The sequence below is a fragment of the Psittacula echo genome (genome assembly GCF_963264785.1).
Source record: "Psittacula echo genome assembly, chromosome: 5".
NCBI classification, from domain to species: domain Eukaryota; kingdom Metazoa; phylum Chordata; class Aves; order Psittaciformes; family Psittacidae; genus Psittacula; species Psittacula echo.
The window spans coordinates 39,465,116-39,485,032 of NC_137739.1; the positions used below are offsets into that span (position 1 = coordinate 39,465,116).

The 19,917-nt window shown below is 44.8% G+C and overlaps 1 protein-coding gene across 13 annotated transcripts in view; it reads right to left on the bottom strand.

Annotated features, from left to right (window-relative positions):
- LOC308221530 (uncharacterized protein) overlaps positions 1–19,917 on the bottom strand; it is a 78,035-nt gene that overhangs the window by 52,563 nt on the left and 5,555 nt on the right. For 9 of the 13 annotated variants that reach the window (XM_080618576.1, XM_080618569.1, XM_080618567.1 and 6 more), the window contains exon 2: positions 14,335–14,416. The exons of 1 other annotated variant lie outside the window; for it this stretch is intronic. The gene's annotated coding sequence lies outside the window, so the exon portion shown is untranslated. Of the gene's footprint in view, positions 1–12,789; positions 12,844–14,334; positions 14,417–19,917 lie in introns of all 13 variants that reach the window. 3 more of the 13 variants (XM_080618577.1, XM_080618571.1, XM_080618574.1) reach the window with 1 other exon arrangement.

A 19,917-nucleotide genomic window follows, 5' to 3' on the forward strand; every position in this document is an offset into this window, starting at 1 on the left:
TTCACTGGATGCTTTATTATTTCCATCAAGCCATCTCAAGTAGTATTGCTCTTGCATAGGAACCTGTGAGTTGGGCTTTGGATGTATTAGATTGTCATGAGGATGAACATCAATCCTCGCAATTTTGAGGAAACAGGGCTGGTTGTTTTCTTATCACAGCATTTGGAAAACTAAAACGAGTTCATTTGCAGCTTTCAGTACTTTTAAGTGAGTGACTAAACGAAGAGAGCAGCCAACTTCTGTCTTCCTCTAAATGAACCGCTGAGAGCATTGCTCTCACTTCATTTTTAGCTGGAAAGACAGACAGCACAAAGAGGTATCCAGATACAGAACAGAAACACTGATAAATTGCCTCATGTTCCAGCAACAGAATAAATGCAAGATGTGCAACAAAATGCCTGATGAGTAATAGATGTGGGGTGATGTGGGCATGTTTCTAAATTCCTTTTTCACTATGTTCAACAACTCCTCCAGCAAGAAAGTCAATGCAATGAAGCACAGAACACTTTTTCAACTAAGTCTGCAATTACCCTATTTTGTCTCCAATTAGAATGTCACTTCTAATCCTCTTCAAAACATCCACAGTGTTTGTCTAAATGCAGACTGCAGAGCAGCACAGTCGAGGCAGACAGTACATTGTCATGAAATACAAGCCATGGACATCACAAAAAAGGCATCTATGCACCAAGGTGAGAAACAAAGCCTGCAAAAGCCACTGGTGTCATGCAAACCATGTTAGGAGCAAAGAACAGCTGATCACAGTGAAAGACCGTAAGACAGCAGATTAAAGAAGCAAAGAGGAAGAAATAATTAGTGATCCACAACTGGGCTGTGGCATGTAACTTAGAGCAAATCATAGGAAGTGTCTGCAAAGTAACATGCAAACTGCAGGACAAGAAGATGCTCTGCAGCTGTTAAACCCAGTGACTCATTCTTCTTCCCACAGGATGCGCTCTTGTCATCCCTAGCAGGGGGATACAGGCCGAGTTGGACCTTGGCTGGGGCCAGCATGCAGGTCTTCCACTCCTGAGCTAACATATGTTGTCATTGCAGCAAAGCTGGGACAGGTCTGGGCTCCAGCATTTAAGCCCTTTCTCCTAGCATCTTAAAGAGACCATCTCTGCCAGGAGTCTGCAATGTGAGCAAATCAAGGAGAGATCAGAGATGCTTCTAACTGTCCTTGCAGAGAGCAACCACCACCTGCTCTATCTTGGGCAGAGAATTTGGAGGGGAAACATAATTTTCCCTGATGTAGAGCCCAAAGCAGTGAGACACATCATGTCCTGTCTTCTCCATAGCATGTCACTCTGAAACAGAAACTGCAAGTGTTCAAATGGACATGAACAAGTGATGCAATCCCTCATTAACCCAAAGGCAGCTCAGACTCCAGGACTGAGATTCCCCCAAATGAGTTGTACAAAATTTACTCAACATCCACAACCATCAGGTCATTACAAAAGGCACCCACTCTCATTAACTGGTTACAAGCTTTACAGAGGAAATCTGAGGGCAACAGGCATCTCCATCTACCTGGACATCCCTGCCACATCAACCACTGCAAACCTAGATGCTGCAACAAGCAGACCATGCTTACAAAACTCCTGCAACACCAGGCAGGACAAGCTTCCATGAATATTCCAGGATCACCACCCTACACCACAAGCTTTTCCACAGCAAACACTTACCAAAACCATTAATTGGTGGATGAGGTTGGATGGCTGTGAAAAATGGTACACACACAAGGAATAGGAAGGCAGTACTGCGACATACTGCTGAATAGAGGGGGTTTGAAGCTACTTCATTCCTGTACCTGTCCTCTGGCAACTGAAGGACCAGGGCACTGCTTCCAAGCAGTTCCTCTGTTTCACCAAGTGTCCTAGGCAAAACCTGGCACAAGCAAACTTGACAGGGCTACTCCAGGTGTGTTTTTGCTCCAAAACAAAAATACCTGTCATTAACACGAGAAACATTCATGGCAAGGAGGATGCTGATCAGCTCCACTTTAGGGTTGCTCTGACAAAAGATGCATGAACAGAGAAAGGTCCAGGAAACAGGTTAATGGCTTAGGCAGAGGACATCTCCTTCTCCCTTGAACCAGGGACAGATGCAACACAAGTAAAGCAGAGCTCAACAATACTTCTCCATGCAGCAATCAACCATCCAGAACAAATTAGCAGCAACAAAGATGAGGTGGAGGTCTCTTATTCTGAAGGTTTTTAGCCACTTCTGCCCCAAGAGAGGGCTTTACGCAGATCATTCAACTTGTCCTCCAAGGCAAGGCATCTTGTCAGCCTTCTGCCTTGATGTCAGAAATCACACGTATATGCTCGCTAGCTACTTTCCAAGCAGGTTAACCAAATCTTCCTGTTTCTCTGCACTCCTCTTGTACTTCCCACTCTCGGCAGCTGCTTCAAGCATTCATGCACGCTACGGGCAACCAGGCACTGTTACACCAGGTTACTCACTTCTGAATATAAGGAGCCAAAACTTATAAAAAAAATGATAGGTTACAAAAATTCTATGAAGATTCTCTCACCAGTTGCTGGTTAAATAAAAGACTTTGAGCACTATGGATATCACAGACAGTAAAAATGAGTGATGAACACAATTAAAAACTCTGGATCAGGCATCTCTCAGTCCACAAAGAGGTGAAGATATGTGACATGGCTCTAGCCACCTCCAGGGCTGGCAGAGACCATTTAGCAATGGCATGCAAACCCCTTTGTTATTGGGAAGGTACATGGAGAAGCATGTTATGCTTCAGGGCACACAAATCTCTTCACCAAGAAGATTAAAACCAGGACATCCTGTCAATGGGGTCTGTGCATTCATGGTCCCCCAGCTGTGAGAAAATGAGAGCTGACAGCAGTGTCAATACAAGCAGCCTGCCATCTCTCCTGTTCGCTAGATTTACGTGCCAACAATGCAGTCTGTGGTCATATCGTACCTACTATTTACACTGAGCTACAACAATCCTTCCTCTCGTTTCTTCTCCCACCTCATACCAGCCAGGCTTTTGGCAACTAGAAGAGTAACCAGAACAAAATAGCCCTCCTGCTCCCCTGTTTGCAGGGGTGCATCCTTGACCCAGCATTGCAAATTCCATACTAATGAAAACACTAACTCAAGCATCTCTACCTTGTGCCAAACTTTCAAATAAAGCAACCCACTTGAGCACAAACCTAAGTATCCTACAGACCAGGGCTCCCACCATACTGACATGGGGAGATGCTCATGCAGGTCAGCCAAGCAAGATCCTTGGTGCTGCTACGCACTGGCGCTGCGCTCTGCTTTACCACACAAGCTGAAAATGGAGGTGGATGCTGGGACCAGGTTCCCTTGCTCCCCACTGTACTTCTCACTGCAACCACAGTGCAGAATAGAATTAGAGTTGCCCTAGAAAGGTGCAGCTCAACTCATCTAAACAAAGCTAGACCTGATACACAATTTTCCTGCATCCTAGTTCAGCATCTTATGCCAGTCTTCCATCACCCAGATTGCTTTTGCTTGGGACTGCATGACAGGCACATCTGTATCACCATCATCGGGCTATGAGATGCCTGCAATCTCCGAACTGTAGGTTTCTGGCCAAAGTAGCAACCCTTTGGAGGTGTCTGACAACTTGTTTTTTCCTCTCTTACCTATATCAGTTCATCTGAACAGCAGATGCTTCCTTTGTTAGTTTTGGTTTCTGTTCTGTTCAGAGGTCTGCTTGCTTTTCTTATTTGAGTTGCTCTTAACAAAAAGCCCAGCTCCAGGCTGTGGCATAACTCATGCATGAGGCAGCCATCAGACTGTTCTTTTTGATCTCCTAATAACAGCTGGTTTTTTCTTTTCAATTCCAGGGTAAGCGAGCAGCTTATCTCAGCCTTCAGGGAAAAGATACAGCAACTTCGTATCTCAAACCAACCAGAGTGCTTCAGTGCAAAGCTTGCAAAACACACACCGAGTTGGTGCCCTTCAACACCTGCTCAGTAGATGAAACACACCAGGGGACAAGCACACCAAACTGAGAAGGCTGACAGCTCCTCCCTCACCTCTTCGCTTCAGAGGTGTCCCAAAAATCCTCTCAAGAACTCAAGGGAATCCAATCAGCATCCATCTCCCTGCTACTTCCATTAATTTTAATTCTAGACTTGGAAAGAAAATCACATGCAACTGAAATTAATCCAAAGACTTGTCTTTGGTAGGGTCACGTTTCCCACCAAAAAGGAGGTGATTGTCTAATTTGCAGATCAGTACAGCTTATAAAGTATTTCACTAAGCATGACTGCTGTGACTTTTCAAGTTCAGTCCAATATCCACATAGTTAAGTATAACATGAATAGTTACTTCCAAAAGTAGTTTTATGTACTTAAAAAAAATCTCACTGTAAGCATTTCGCAGGGTCTTTGTATCATATCAATATATACATCTTATTTTCATGTGTGCAACTGCAACTACTAAGAAAGTATTGAGCATCTAGCTTCTAAATCATTAGCACCAGGACTGTTTTCTCACAACTCATTCTTGCAACTTTTGCAATCTTGTGAGGGATAGCAGAGGATTATTTTATGGATACCAATACAAAGATGACAAAGAAGCAAGTACAGCAGAACAGAACTGCTTTGTACCTCTGCAACATGCCGACTTGGAAGCATAGAACCAAAGCCATCGTAGCTATACTAGGATACCACTATCATTACCTCGACAGCATAATTAATGCATTATGGCAAGGTTATAATAACAGGCTCTTTAAAAAGTAGGCAAGCTGCAAACCCTATCCACATTATTTTATGTGACAAAGTGTGCCAAGCCTGATACTGTGCTCGAGCAATGGAAAAACCCCAGACTTTCAGGCATATCCCCAAGACAACCACTCACAAGCAGACACAGCAGCTGGCTTTTCCACAGATGCTGTGAGCTGGGTATGCTTGCAGGCTTTTCCATACCAGATGTACAAAGTCTCTCGACTCAAAGAAAGTTTAATCCAAAGGGTTTCCATCAGGGAAGCAAGAGTCTCATCACATGCCTGCCAAACTTCTAAGGCTAGAAAGCTCAAGTAAGCTGCATAGTCCCTGGATCTTTCAATTTTTTTCCCCCAGTTAACAGACCGTTAGCTGTGGCATCAGGCTGCTTGCAGATATGCTCTCTCTCAACACTAACACTAAACATTTAGCCAAGAAAGCTTCTTAACTGAGGTAGAGGACCAGCTAATTTAAACACAATGCAGCCTACCAGGAGGAGTTTTAATACAGCAGCCAAAAAGAGTCAGAGAGAAACTGCTGCAGCATGGAGATGACTACTGCTCATCTCAACTTGGAGGCCTTATGGGCATCTCTGAAATTCTGGTGGCAGCAAGAGAAGGAAATGACATTTTCTCTCAGAAATAATAATTCAGACAACAAAGAGAATTCTGAATTTAGACAACTGTCAATTACAAGGCCTTCTGAAAATTTATTATTTTCAGTGACCACTAATTCTAACCAGGTTTTCTAAGGAGGAGCACAATCAACTTCTTACTTTATACCTTTTGCAGTTTCATGTAATTGTGACTATACCTACCTAAGGGATGCTGCAGTGACATGGCTAAGTCTTTCACTAAATTCTTCCTTCATTTAACCTACATATAAAGCCTTCTAAAGGCTGAAAGTCAGTATTTTGGCTGGTATCTGAAAACAGCCAAAGAAACAGCTGCTTAGGGCAACCTTAAGTGAAACAAGGCTAAAGAAAGAAAGAAAGTAGTCCATCTTTCCCTATGAAAATAGAAGTCATTACCATGCTTGAGGTATTACTCCAGGTCAATATAAGCAAGCACTTTCATAATTTTGAAGAAAAAAAATTAATATCCCTCCACACCTATCACCAAGCTTCTCAGAGGGGCTGACACAGGAAGGCATGACTTGAAAAGAGGTCAAGGACTGAAACATGAGGATACAACCTCCTCTACTCCAAGACCAACCCATCACCAGCAGCAAGCACACATAATACAGCTGCCCTGCCACAAAACTTAACCAATGAAAAGCATCTCGCAAAAAAACCTAGAAAGGTTTTAAATGTGAATAAAAGTATTCAAGTTTGCAGCTTAAAACACAAGAACTCAGCCGAGATCCTCTGAGAAATGTTCCTTTCATGTGGCTTCTCTAAAGGCATTGTCATTACAGTATGAAGCAGAGAAACTAATTCATTCAACATGCACTTGGCCTCTAGTTGCTTAATCCAAACATTTCTCTATGACCATTTAAGCAGTCAGATGACATGTAGGATGTTTTGACTAGAAGTCGCGCCACTGGTTTTTCACATGTGGATTTTATTGCAAAATTCTGGTGCTACACTGGAAAAAAAGCTAATTCAAAGGATAAGAACAATGAGTTAATAGAAGGTTACTGATCTCTATTTTTGTCCCATTCTCCCCCTCCAACATTTTTAATTTATTTTATGTTTTCCTGTATTAAGGGGCACAACAGCTGAAGGAGCATGTTGTTCCTTTTGGTGCACCCAACTCAGTCACTCAGTCGTGTCAAGTAGTAGGATTGCACCATTCAAACAGTTAACACTCAGGAAACTTATCTCCTGAGCATCAGGATCACAAGCTGCAAACACTGCAATGTCATGTAATTGGTTGAGAAGATCTCAATGACTTGTTGTGGATGGCTCGCATCCTGTCCTGAGCAGTTTGCTCAGCACAGTTCTCCCACTGCTGGATCTCGGGTAGTCAACAGGAGAGGAGATTTTGCCACCTCAACAAGATTAATATTTGATATCAGAGAGGGGAGAAGTTGGACACTTCCTAGAAGACACCACTGCTATGCCACAGATATCACCTACCTGGGCTGATATAACCCAGAGCCTTTCACCAGTATTCAGAGCTCAAAGGGCAGGGAGGAAAATCCTAAAACGCAAATAAAGCCCACTTCTCACTTAAAAGGTATTTAGTTCAAAAAACAAAACCCAATCTAAGTGGAGAAATTAATTATTGCAACTCATTTTAAATTAGGGAAGCAAACCTAAGTCTTTGCACAGCCAAAAGATCACACTTTGAACAAACCAAGGGAGGTTTGCAGAGGTACACCATGCTGACCATAGGGTCCAGCTTTTGGGTTCAGCGTAGGTGAAGAGATAAATGTCTTTGGTGTAAAGCTATGTCAAGCCTGGTAAACACATACTGCATACAGATCCTAATACTAACCTGTTATTTCTGGAGGGAATGGGTGGGTGGGAGGGAGCGCCGGAAACAGGCACTGGGCTGGAAGAGTAGAACAGATATAACACGTGGGATGCTATGTAGAAACCAGAAGTAGTGGGGTTTGTTATGTTGTCAGAAATGTGTTAGAAGTCAACTCCATCAAGCCTATGAAGTCTGGCTTAAAGCTGAACTTAGTGTGATCTTAACTGAAACCTGGCCAAAACCCAAGCAAAAAGCCTGCAAGAATCACGCTTTCAGAAACTCAAACATGAGCACTACAAAAGCAGTTTTCCTGCCTGGAGCTTTGAATACAAGACCTTCTGTAACAGGAAAGAAATATTTTCTGCAAAGTGACCCCAAGGACTCCAGAAGCATTTAGGAGACTGCTTTAGTCAAAGTCAAAAGAGAAAAAAATAAAAATGGCCACAAAATTGGAAGACAATGTGAATAATGTTGAGCTATTCATTCAAAAATGAAAGCTGCTGCTGGGAGAGAAGAGGAAATGCCCACCACAATAGCTTTGGAAAACGCTGCCCAAAGCCCTCAGGGAAGAAAGAAAAAAAAAACACATACTTTGAGAAATCGAGGATGATAGAAGTAACACAGAGGAATTACAGCAGTTGCACGCTAGGAAATAAAGACCAAGAAGAAAATCGCCATGGTTGAGCTGTTTATCCCAGCTCCCACAAGCCTGGTTCTTACCCAGTTTAACCCAGGAGTGGATTTAGCCAAAGCCCAGCACAGCGCTTCCATCGGCTTCCAGCACTTACACTATGCAGGGATGCAGTCCCTGCTCCTTGCACAGCTCCCACCCAGGCATGGGACCAAACTGCGCCTTGAGGCTGTCTCTGCTTAGCACTGTACCAGGGGCAGAAAACAAGGAATGAAGGATTGATCGTGGAGGGAAGGAGGCACCTCATCAGCCATATGAGCCCCTCTCCATCCCCCATGTCTCAGAAACAAGCTACACCTCCTAACATAAAGAGTGAGGGCCCTCCCGATATGGGATGATGTGCACATGGAATAAATATGCGGCTGTGGACAGGAACATGAAAAAAATAAAAAAGGAATTTCAGGAATAAGTGAAGTACCAGTCACCTCCTTGCACCGGCATCTTTCCAGCCTACAAAAGTGTATCACAGGCCCCGGCGTAGCAGTTTTTCAGGGCTAGAGAACATAAAGCAGAGAGAAAGCTGCAATTCTAGAAACTCACCAGAAACCTTTACCTTCAGGTTGCCATTTCCACCTTTTTCCTCACCATCGTCTTCCTGCACCCTGAGAGCCTGGTGTGAGACCCTCTAGCATCCTCTCAAGGGCACTTAAAGTCCAACCATAGCAGCATACCAGCCAGATATGACTTAACTCTGATTCTCCTCTACTGGCTAAAAATCCAGGAGCAATGCAAGATCAAAGATCTTGTATGGCCAGAAAAATGGATTTGATGTGGACTGCCCCATCCATAGCATCCTACATCCCAACAAGGGATCCAAGCAAGATGCCATAACTTCAGTTTCATAAATCACCAGCACACTGAACCCAATGCTGGTGGCTTTGGTGTGCTGGTGTTCAGTAATGCTACTGCTCTCTTTCCTTGCCTTCAGTTACAATATCTCAAAGACCTAAAAATACCACTTATTATTTAGCAATCCAGTAGTTCTTCTGAGAGCTACTTAGGTTGAAAAAAAGAACCCTTATCAGATGTGACCAACAGCACTTCAAAGCAGAGCACTGGCCTTTGTCTAGAAGTGGCACTATTCAGACAGTCTCAAGAAAGGATTAAAATGTAGCCCAAACAAGTCTTAATGACAGCTGTATTTTTCATCTGAGGAAAAAAAAAAAGCCAAGGGAACTACATGGAAACACAGCCAAAAAGAAAAAGCGACATAATCCCTTATGAACAGATAAAACATTAAATAGCCCACTGCATTTGTAGCTGAAAGGGGAAAAAAATAACCAAACAAACAATATCCTTCGTGTTTAGTTTCTTTCTAGTTCTGGGATATGTTTTTAACAGCAAGCCTAGGCTTCACCTAGGTAATGCAAAAAGGAAAACAGAAACCCCAGTGTGAATGACAACTGAAGAGCAGCCATCCATGTGGGTGCTCCTCTTTCCAGAGCAAACTGAGTGAGAAGGTTTTCCAGTGAGTTAACCAAGGAAAGCGAAACTTCATAAAGAGCCACAGCGGGATCTGCCTGGAGAGTATGCTTCATGCAAGTATTGGGGTCAAAACCATTCCCCCTGCCCACTACCAGCAGCCCTCCCAGATGTCCATCTGTTTGCTGTACCTTCCCTTTTAAAAACTGCAGCACAAGCTGCTGGGAATCGTGCAGTGTGTGGCAAGTAATTACAGAGCAAAACAGAGCAGAACAACCTCAGGGGATAAGTAGCAATTTAGACAGGCACTGATCGCTGACCCTCCATTAGGGCTACATGAGATCTCTGCATGTGAAAGCAAATGGAGACACTTTAATTGGCACCATCATGCTTAGAGGGCTGGGTAAGCATGAACTGTGAAATTCTGAAGGAACAAATCTATATGCCACAACTGCTCATCTGCACTAAACAAAGGCTCTAAAAAAACAGTCACCTGAACCTTGCAAAAGGCAGCTTCATCCTTTGCTGCAGGGAACCCAGAGCCAGCCTTGCCATGTCTGCAACCACACATGCAGACCATGGTTTCAACATTCAGGGGCAGATGTGGCTGTTCCTTGCCTGCCAGACTACCTGGGGGTGGAGGCCATCAGCCAAGGGAAGCTCTTAGCCTGTCAAAACCCAGCATATTTGCAAGACATAAAGTCAGGCTAGAGCAGATGAAGTCTTGAATGAGGCGGTTCAGCTTCCATTCAGCTCCTTCCAGAGCCTTTCCTCTATCACCACTGGAGAAAGGTTATTGCTTTGGACATAAGCACTTCAGACACAACTTTGGTCCAACCCAGGACCTATTTTCATGGTGTCTTTGCCAGCAGATTACAATATATGCCCACATACTTTAAGCATAGTTCAACAATATCAGCAAAAGTTCATTGATAGGAGAAATATTTTCCTACCAGAGTACTCTAAACTTGAGGTGGACACCTCCTCCTCCAAGCGTGCACCAGCTGGAGCAAAACGCTCCTTGCTTACACCCAAGGGTCAGCAGAAAAGCTGACCAAGGGATGCCCTGAGATTCCTGCTCATTTCGTAACAAGCCACTGTAAAAGGAAATTGAATTGAGTATTCACATGCTTAAGGGCATTTAAAGTAGAGACTGGCTTTCTAATATATCAGGATTCTTCTGGCCTCTGAGGGCAAGAGACAGAAAGGAAGAGAAATACATTTCTTTTCAGGAGTGTGAAAGCACTCTTGAAGTTCCCCTAAAATAATAAGTAGTATAAGGGGGGGAGGGGGAAGCCCCCCCTAAAAAATATAAAAACAGCCACCCACAAACTTCCCTAAGGAAAAGCTTCAAACTTACAAAACATCTATATCCACATGTCATCAAGGGTACAAGAAACATGGGACCAACCACTGCCACAACACTGGGACACATGCTAGATGTACTGCATCCCACATGGGCAGGGGATTTGCAAATAGGATTGCAAGGAGCAAGTCCCCAGGGAACCAGGGAAAACTGAGTAGCCAAAACAATCCTAATTTGCCAGCTGATATAGATGTTTTCTCAGCAGGAAGACAATAACAGGTCTTAGGAAAACATAAGCCGCCCCTGGAGAGAAGAGTGTCATTTTGGCACTTAATTTTTCCTAGTCTTCTCAGGAAGAGTAGGAAATGGCAGAGACTTCCCCCACTGCATAAATTCTTTTATCAGGTTAAATTAGATTAATTCCCCCTGGGAAGATTACTGCTCTACACAGCTGATGGGTGTTCTTGCCTTGACTCTCATGATGCTCCTATCCCAGTGACTGAGAAAGCATTTAAAAGTTTCACCCCCAATTCTCTCACAAAGATATCACTCCACTACCTGCAGGCAGCATATACCCACTTGGACTGAATGCAAAATACACCTAAAAATCTATTGCTACTTCCCCTCTTTCTTCTGGTTTCCAAACAATCAAAAGAAAATTGAAACTCAACAATTTCTCCTTGCTTTCTTAATGGAACCATGACAAAGCTGCTGTGCAATTGTCTGCTATCGGGGGACAGAGGGGGAAAGAAGGATAAAGCAAACTACAAGAGTTAACCTGCAGCAGCAAACAAATCAGTTATGTGCCCAGACATGGTGTAAAGCTTCATTTGTCAGAGGAGTAAGTATCAAAGGCTTTGAACATAGTCATCCACTCCCTGGTGTTACCCTCAGAGGTCTGGTGTCTGCAGCATTAACACCTAATGGTAACAAATATGCTTTTGTAAAAGAAGTGGTGTAAATGTCAGGGGAGATGCAAGAACAAGAAGGGAAGATCTCTAAAGCTCTGAAGGGTAACTGTTCACATGAGAAGTCAATTCAAGACCTAGAATGGTTAGGAGCAGTTGGTGAGAGCAATGAGGCATATGAAGAGAATTTGCCCCTGGAGCAGCAGCTGGGGAGAAGAGGAAGAGACAGCTGCAGCACTGCCGCAGGTCATCCTGCAGGGTATCTAACAAGGGTACTCAAACATGGGGACGACAGTGCCAGAATTATCACAAAGCTCAACCCTTGGCGGGCCTCCAGTGGCCCCAGGACAGGGGAGCCCAACAGGACAGTGCAGAGCACTGTGTGGATGTACTCTTCCCATAGATGCTGTGGTTAAGGTGAGTTTGCTAACTCACTGCTGAACATCAGGACAAGAGGTTGGCTATGTCAACCACCAGACCCTGGACAGCAGTTTCCATTCATTCACTGCTGGTCAACCTCCATGGCAGTTGTCACAAGGAAAAATCAAGAGCAACACAGATTGAATTATGCACCACAGCAAATGCAATGCAGTTCTCAACTTGTGTTACCCATCCTTATGCTCTCACAACAGCGGCTTAAGCTATTTTTCCAAGTCAGCATTTAGCTTTCTTGCTAGCTAATACAACATTTCCTCTCCCTTCCCCCCAGTCCAAGTATTTGGTGAAATAGCTTCTTCTGCAAATTGTGCTGCAAATGCTGAACTTTTGCCAGTTAGACAGGGAAAGCCTTGACTAAAAATAAACCACATTTCAGAAAACAGATCCTTCCCAGTACGATAAAGTAGTGGATAATGCATGCAAGCAGACCTGCCAGGAGAACACAATCTCCAGATTTGCGTGAGAATCTCATTAAGCTCAAAAGACAAACAGCCATAATTATCATGACTTGTCCCATCTTAAAAAGCACAGAGTTAGGGGAAATAAGAGAGGTAGGGGTGAGGGTGCTGGAGTAAATCAAGTTTCCACCTGTTCTGGCAAGAAGAAAAGTGCCACCACTGCCACTTGCCTGCATCCCTTGTGAGCCAAGCTGCTCATAACCTACAGGGGAGGAAGCGGTCAACACACCTCTCCCTGCACGGCCACCACAGGAGGCAAAACCCTATTACAAGAAATTTGCTACAACTCAGGCACGTAAGAGAACAACTTGGGCTTTTGCCACCTGAGTCACTAGGAGTCTGGAGCACTGACTCACTGCTGGCTCCCTCCAACTCAGACATACCTGTGACAGCTTGCTAGCAAATGGAGGCACTCCTACCTTTGCTGTTCCCCTCCTCGTTACGGTTCTCCCTTTATCAAGAGGCCTTTTACGCTAGAAAATTAATGCAAGAAAAGGAAAGCACAATGAGAACGCTCCCATGGGAAGCCCAGGCAGTGCTCAACTAAGCAGCTATGCTTTAAGCTCCAAAGCAGAGAGCACATCTGCTCACATGGTGCAATAAACCCCAGGAAAAACAGGGGAATTGGGTGGAAACAGCTCCACCCCAACTCCTACTCCTCCATTGTGTTCACTGCACCACCCAGACAGTCCTGATGAACCAGGTTTTCAAGTAAGATTGCTTTCCATAACAAATCCATTTCACTTTTTTAGAGATCAAGGAAGCTTCACACAGCCAGTCATGGCTATGTCCTCCTGCAATCAAAATGGGCTGTTTGGGAAGACCAAATGCAAGGCAATGCCATTTTGGGATGAGATCCATCAGGGACTGAAATTTGCAGAAGCAGCTTCTTTTGCTCTTACGGCAAGCTGAAGGCTCAAGCTCAGCATGCCAGGCCAATCCCTCCTTGCCCATCGATGGTTCCATGGCAGCATCCATCTACTCGCTTCTCAGGCTTCCCCTAAGCAATCACAAATGGCAAAATACTCCACTTCAATTCCGGTGGTTGCACACACACCTCTGATCAGCTGCAAACATAATTCCAGTTAAAAAAAAAGTAGGCTGCAACCCGGCCCTATATTTTCTCCTCCTCAAAGTAATGCAGGAATTGAAATTGAGGTGCAGGCAGATCTGCTGGTAGAACAGTGCGGGGCATGACTAAATGCGTGTCTGGCATCTCTGCAACTACAACCGACTCAAACACTTTTTTGGCACTTAGAGTGCCAAACAGTTTCAAACAGCGCAGACAAGGTTTTTTAGTTGAGCACGGATGCCTTAAAGCAGTAACAAATCAAATAACTCGAGCAAAAGGATGCACTGGGCAGCACAGAGAAGGCACTACTCCACTGCTTCTGACAGCAATCAGTGGCAGAGCAGAGCATTAATTATCCAGGGAAGAATAAGCTGCTACAGGCTGTTCTTGCTGTACATTAAGGAAACAACAGCAGATTTGTTCGTGGTTGGATAGCAACATACAAACATCTTCCTCCCACCCCCTCTCTGGGCTGCAGGCAGGCACATGCAGTGGGGGAGCTACCACAGGCCAGCAGAGCAGAAGGGCACAGTAATGGTGCACGCAGCCACAAGCTCGCAGCCGCAAGCTCGACTGGGATCCTCCAGCTGGTGCTACAGGAAGGAAAAGGCCATGCCTGTGTTTGCAAGGAGCCTGGCCTCCAGGAGCTGCTCTGCAGCGATGCTGTGTTTTCCAATGTTCTCCTCAGAGCACTGCCAGCAAGGCTAAATGCAGACCTTACCTTCTACTTCGTGTTTCCACAACACAACTGGGTGGAAAAAAACCTATTCACTGCACAATGTCTTCTCCCACAGTATCCGTCAATTCATACCTATAGGGCAAACCTTGCACATGTTTCACTTTTGGACACATACAGGCCCTCTCCTCCTCATCAGGAGCACAGCAAACTTACCTGTTCAGAGCATAGGCTTCTTTTAAGGCACTGACAAGGAGCCAGAACACAATCCCCATCAGTATCCAGGAACTGGCAAATCCTGTAAGCATTACAGAGAACATTAATTAGTAAGAACTGGCTGATGAAAGGGAAGGATGGCAAGGCAACCTCACAAGAGGTGGGAGAGTGTTAGATCTCAGCCCTGAACAACGTCCTGCCTAGCCTTGGCACCACAGTGGAGGTACCCAGCACAGAAGTCAGGGGACTTCTCCAAAATCAGAGAAGGAAGCCAAGGTAAGAGGCAAGACAGTAAGTCCCAAACAAACGCTGGTTGTCCAGCAAGCCTCCTCAAAAGTCAATGCACTGACGTTAATATCTAGGTATAGGAGCAAAAAAGAGGCTGATAAATGGGAGGGAAGTAGTCACCTCCACAACTGCCCTACTCTTCTCCCTGAGATGCTGCTGAAGATCTCCTGCTCCACAGCACTTGTGCAATTTTTTCTCGTTTGCAGAGCAGGTGAATCCCATCTGATATCAGAGCCAGGCTGCTTCTGTTTTTCCATCATTACTATTATTATTATTGATTCACCATCATGATTTCATAGTAAGTGGTTTTATTTTTCCTACTGATTGCTCTATAAAGCTTTTGTACATTAGTCATGCAAAAGACATCTTGCAGCACTTAGCAAAAGCTGGGACAGAAGTCACCTCTGCAGGCTTCAGCAACACCTCGCTGCTAGCATGCCAAAGAAAAGGTGTCAGGAAAAAAAGGATGCTTTACTGGTAACAGTTCTAAGCAGCCATAAGGAGACATTTTTCTGGTGATCCAACTGAAGCAAAGATGACTGCATCTAAAACAGCTTTAATTTTCCCATTCTGTTCATACAACAGTTCAGGGACAGCAACGAACATGGTGGATGAACAACCATCCTTGAGCACACTGTAACAGAGCGAGGATTTGAAAGTGGGAGGAGTTAAGAAAACAGGGTGGGACAACTTCTCCAGTCAAAGCACCAAACCTGCAAGGGGAAGGTACAGGATCAGCCCTACAACATCTTATGTACTTCCTGCTGACTGGTCCTCATTATGTACTGCGAGAAAGCTTACTCATGCAGCACATTGGTTTACCTTGGACTGAGAAAGAGAGACTTTATTTATTTCCCTAATGTCTGCAGGTGACTCACAGACGACAGCCATTGCCAGCTGGTATTTAAAGAACTGAGAAAAAACGTAATCCATTCACCCTTCTCTCCCCTTCTTCCTTTCCTATTACAGAAGAGCTGTAAGCATTTCTTAGGACATAAACAATGCTGAAGACCACAAGACCACAGCACAGACCTTGGACTCCAGCCTCAAGCACAAATTTTCCATCACCATTTATAATTGCTCTCCCAGTTGCTTTACATTACCACTCTAGCCAAAACACAAGAGTTATTTACTCATGTTATGTACCTCCAAGAGGGTCTTCTGTTTTATTTCTGAAGTCAGTAACTGAACACCATTCTGCAGTGGAACATGAAGTCTCTACACAAAGACAGAAATAACATAACAAATCCAACCTGGCCAATAATCTTCAGTGGCAGCTTATTTATAGAAGTATGGAAAGACAACTTTCCTCCTCTGGCAAGGAAATTCATACCTTAGCTTCACATGGCTTAAGCCTAAAGAGGCTGCATTAGCTTTGTAGGATTTCATCTGCATTGGTATTGGCCCACTCCTGCACTGGAGCTCAGTAGGTGGGGAAGAGCAGCACATCTGCCGTCATACCTTTCCTCCATTCCTCCTCCAGCTCCTTTTTCCCCTAACAACTTTCTCAATGCAATTGCTACTATTAGACAACATTACAGAAACATCACAGGAAAAGGTCAAACTTGCCTCCCAGTACTGCTGAGCAAGGCAGAGATGTTTGTAGCTTCTCTAAGTGCTGCTGGATTTAATCAAACCCATGTGAAGGTGGCCTGGCCTGCCTTCCCAAAGCAACCACAGCTCTCAGACAAAGCATTTTGTCCTATAGCAGCCAGATACACTGAAAACACAGCTAAGTGCCAGGGAATCAGACCCCTGTCCCCAAACTCCCTTCTCAAAGTGTTCAGCACCACTAGCCTTAGGACATATTTGGTGAACATCCAATTTGTCCACTAAAACATGCATTTCTCGGTGTTACCAACACAGCAACCTCTCTCTGCCCTTCACCTTGACATCAGGATGTGGTGCTTGTTGGCAGACTGAACAAATGCTGCAGAGACACAATAATATTCTATTTCATCCAGTGTGGAAAATAAAGAATAGCCAGAGTTTACCAAAAAAAAAAAAAAAAAGGGGAAAAGAAAAACCAACAACAAACCAACCAATTATGTTAATAAGTCAGACAGGAAGATAAATCTACCCTTAGCTTTACGGCTAGAAGAGAACAGGACAGCAGGATTTGTTGTGCTCCTTCACACAGAGGCACTAACACATCAGGCCCTGGTCTGCAGTGTATTTAAGCAGAGATATCATATAAACACAGAGTGGTTTGGGTTGGAAGGGACCTTTTAAAGACCATCTAGCCCAATTCCCTGCCATGGGCAGGGACATCTTCCACTAGACCAGGTTGCTCCAAGGCCCGTCCAGCCTGGCCTTGAACACATCCAGGGATGGGGCAACCACAGCTTCTCTGGACAACCTGTGCCAATGCCTCACCACCCTCACCAAAGAAAATTTCTCTCTTATATTCAATCTAATATTCTCCTTGATATGTTGAGCAGACGGTCTTATTTAAAAGCTGTGCTTAAAGTCCTCCCAGAGGGATACCTCCCCTGGGTTACCTGGGGAGCCGAACACTTTCAGCACATACATGAAGCCATTAGTCAGCAGTGCACCTCAAAGGACTCTACCAACATCATAGGCTCCCAGAAATCTTAACACACTTTGCAATCCTTACCTCTCCTTTACAGGCAGGAAAACTGTTAGAAGCAAGACATGCTCTACCAGGGGCTACATGGCTGCCCTTCAGCAAGCCTTGCCCATTCCCACATGCTCATCAGCTTAACTGATCCAAACCTACCCCTTGCTGCCAAAACACAGTCCTGCCTTTTCCCTTCTACCCCCTTCCACACATCCCAGACATCTCTAAGCTTGTGGTAGCAATCATTGTTTGCTTGATCCAACTGGAAGCCATCCCAGAAAGAAGAAAAAAAAGTGGAAGGATTTCTGGCAGGAGAACAGACTGAGATCAGTTAAAGCTGGTGGGAAGCATGACCTCAGAAAGATGGCACAGTGGTACATCTGGAAACCTAGATGAAGCTTTCAAGCTGCCACGCTTTGACCCATCATAGCTTTGTCTTTGCACAGGGGTAAATCACTTAAAAATTACTTTAATGGCTCCATTCACTGTTGAACGCACCCAGCCACTTACTTTTCTGAAGATCCATCCAAAAACAGCCTGGTGAAGTGCTAACTGAGTTCTTCAAACTAGGTTGATGCCCCAAAACAGCCATACACCACAGCTATACAAGACTCCCAGCTTACCAAGGAATAGCAGTAGAACAGAATTTCTCCTAGATGTCTGGGGATTGTTTTTTTTCCTTTGGTGTGTTTTGCCATAACTGAAGAGTGTTCTTACATGGTTTTCAGGAGAAAAGGAGCAAGGACAAACATACGTAAAGGATCTAGCAAAAGCTCTTAAGCAAAGCAGACAGCAGGGTGCTGAAAATAAGTACATAAAGCCTTGTGCAGCACCAAAATTCAAATCCATCTGGACACTTTCGAGTCTGTCACGGCAGCCCATAGAAGGGACTTCCCAATTTCTTGCAGAGAAACCCTGGAAAATAAGTATGGAAAAACAGAAGCACGGGCTCAAACTCTAAGCCAGCCCTTCATCCTGAGATATGACCTCCCCCAACATCACCAGGGGTATAGAGGGAGAAGCACAGCACAGCCTTATGTGGTCCCTGCAGGCTGGCTTGTCCCCAGCACGAGATGGCCCAAAGCTCCTCCACCTTCATCCTCCATCCTCCTCCTCTGGCAGAGGGATGGATGGAGGGGTCCCAACAGACCCAAGTGCACCTCAGCGTGCCAGAGGGGCTGCCAGCTCAAGCCTTCCCTTCACACCAGCCACTTCACCTCCAAACAGCAAGAGCATGATCCCCACCTAAAAAAGTACACACCACAAAGCTGTGCTGAGTGGATGGAGCTGATGCACCATCATTCCCAGAGGTACCATCCAAACATCTCAGCAGCAGTCCAACGGAGCTCCCCCACCCCTAGCTCCTTACAGAGGGGAAGGAGGCAGAGCTAATCCTCTTCTTTTTCTAAGTTTATGCAGCACTAGTCACACAGGCTCCTGCTGAAGCTGCCCCAGGGCCCCCAACCTGTGATCAGTACTGTGGTCACACTGAAACCACCAATTCCACCAGCTTTCAACACAAACAGATGAGCACAGTTTAAACCTTCACATTCAAGACTCCTTTACACAGCCTCCACAGGACAACCCAGAGCTTCTACTCTACTTAATGCAACCAAAAAGAAATCACAAAGCTACTCAAACTGAGTTTCCATGGCCTTAAAATCAATTAACCAGCTATGTGTCTCCAACTGCTTGTTCTCGGTTTTCCCCAATAACTATTACCATGCACACTTCAGAAATATCCCAAAGCATCCTTAGAAACATTATGGACTTTATCATGAAGCTCAAGCTTTCACCTCTGCAGAAAAAAACAACAACAAACAAACAAAAATACCCACCCAAAAAAACAGCAAAAACCCCAATCAAACTACAATGGATTAATTCAGGACAATCAATGCTCTATCAGCTCAAGCATGATACTGGATAACCCAATCTTTTAATTTCAAAGCCTCCCGCTTCCAGCAGTTGGAGAACATAGACTAGCAGCATTGTTCGACCCACAAACCAAAGAGCAGGAATGTGTTTCCCAGCCAAGGGCTGGAGTGGCAATCATTCCTCCTTGCCCAGCATCTCTGGGGATGGACCTCTCTGTCCATCCAGCTGCCCCCATGCTGGATCTAGCACTCTGCAGGAGGTAAATTGCTTAATCCCTGAAAGACTGAGCTGCATGTCACAGGAAGAGAGCTGACTCACAGAACAGAGAGGTGAGGGAAGAGAGAAACGGTAAGAACAAGACACCACAGATACAACATTTTTCAAGAAACTGAGTTCCTAAACATGCAGGTAATTTACTTACCTGCTCCCTCCTCATCTACTCTGTATTGAAATGTTTGATAAGATACACAATTCATTATCAGTGCAACTTTGCTCTGCTTAAGCCCACATCAGATGTCAAGAGCTACAAAAGCAGGAAAGAGGACACTCAGAAGTTCATCTTGTGAAGAGAAAACCACACTACTGAGCTAAAACTTGAGTAGTGAGCTACGATGCAAACTGGAGAAGCTTTAAAAGATGTACAAAAAGCAACTGCGCTAGCTCAGACCAACATCTGCATCCCCCAACATCCTGCCACCACGGTGACAAGCAGCAGACATGGTGCACGCTTGGTCAAGGCAACTGCTGGAGGGGTTTCCGCAGCACACCCTCCACACACAGGGCAGGCTGCAGCTTTAGCTGCATGCAAAGCGTGACCCTCACTGATTGGGGAATATAAA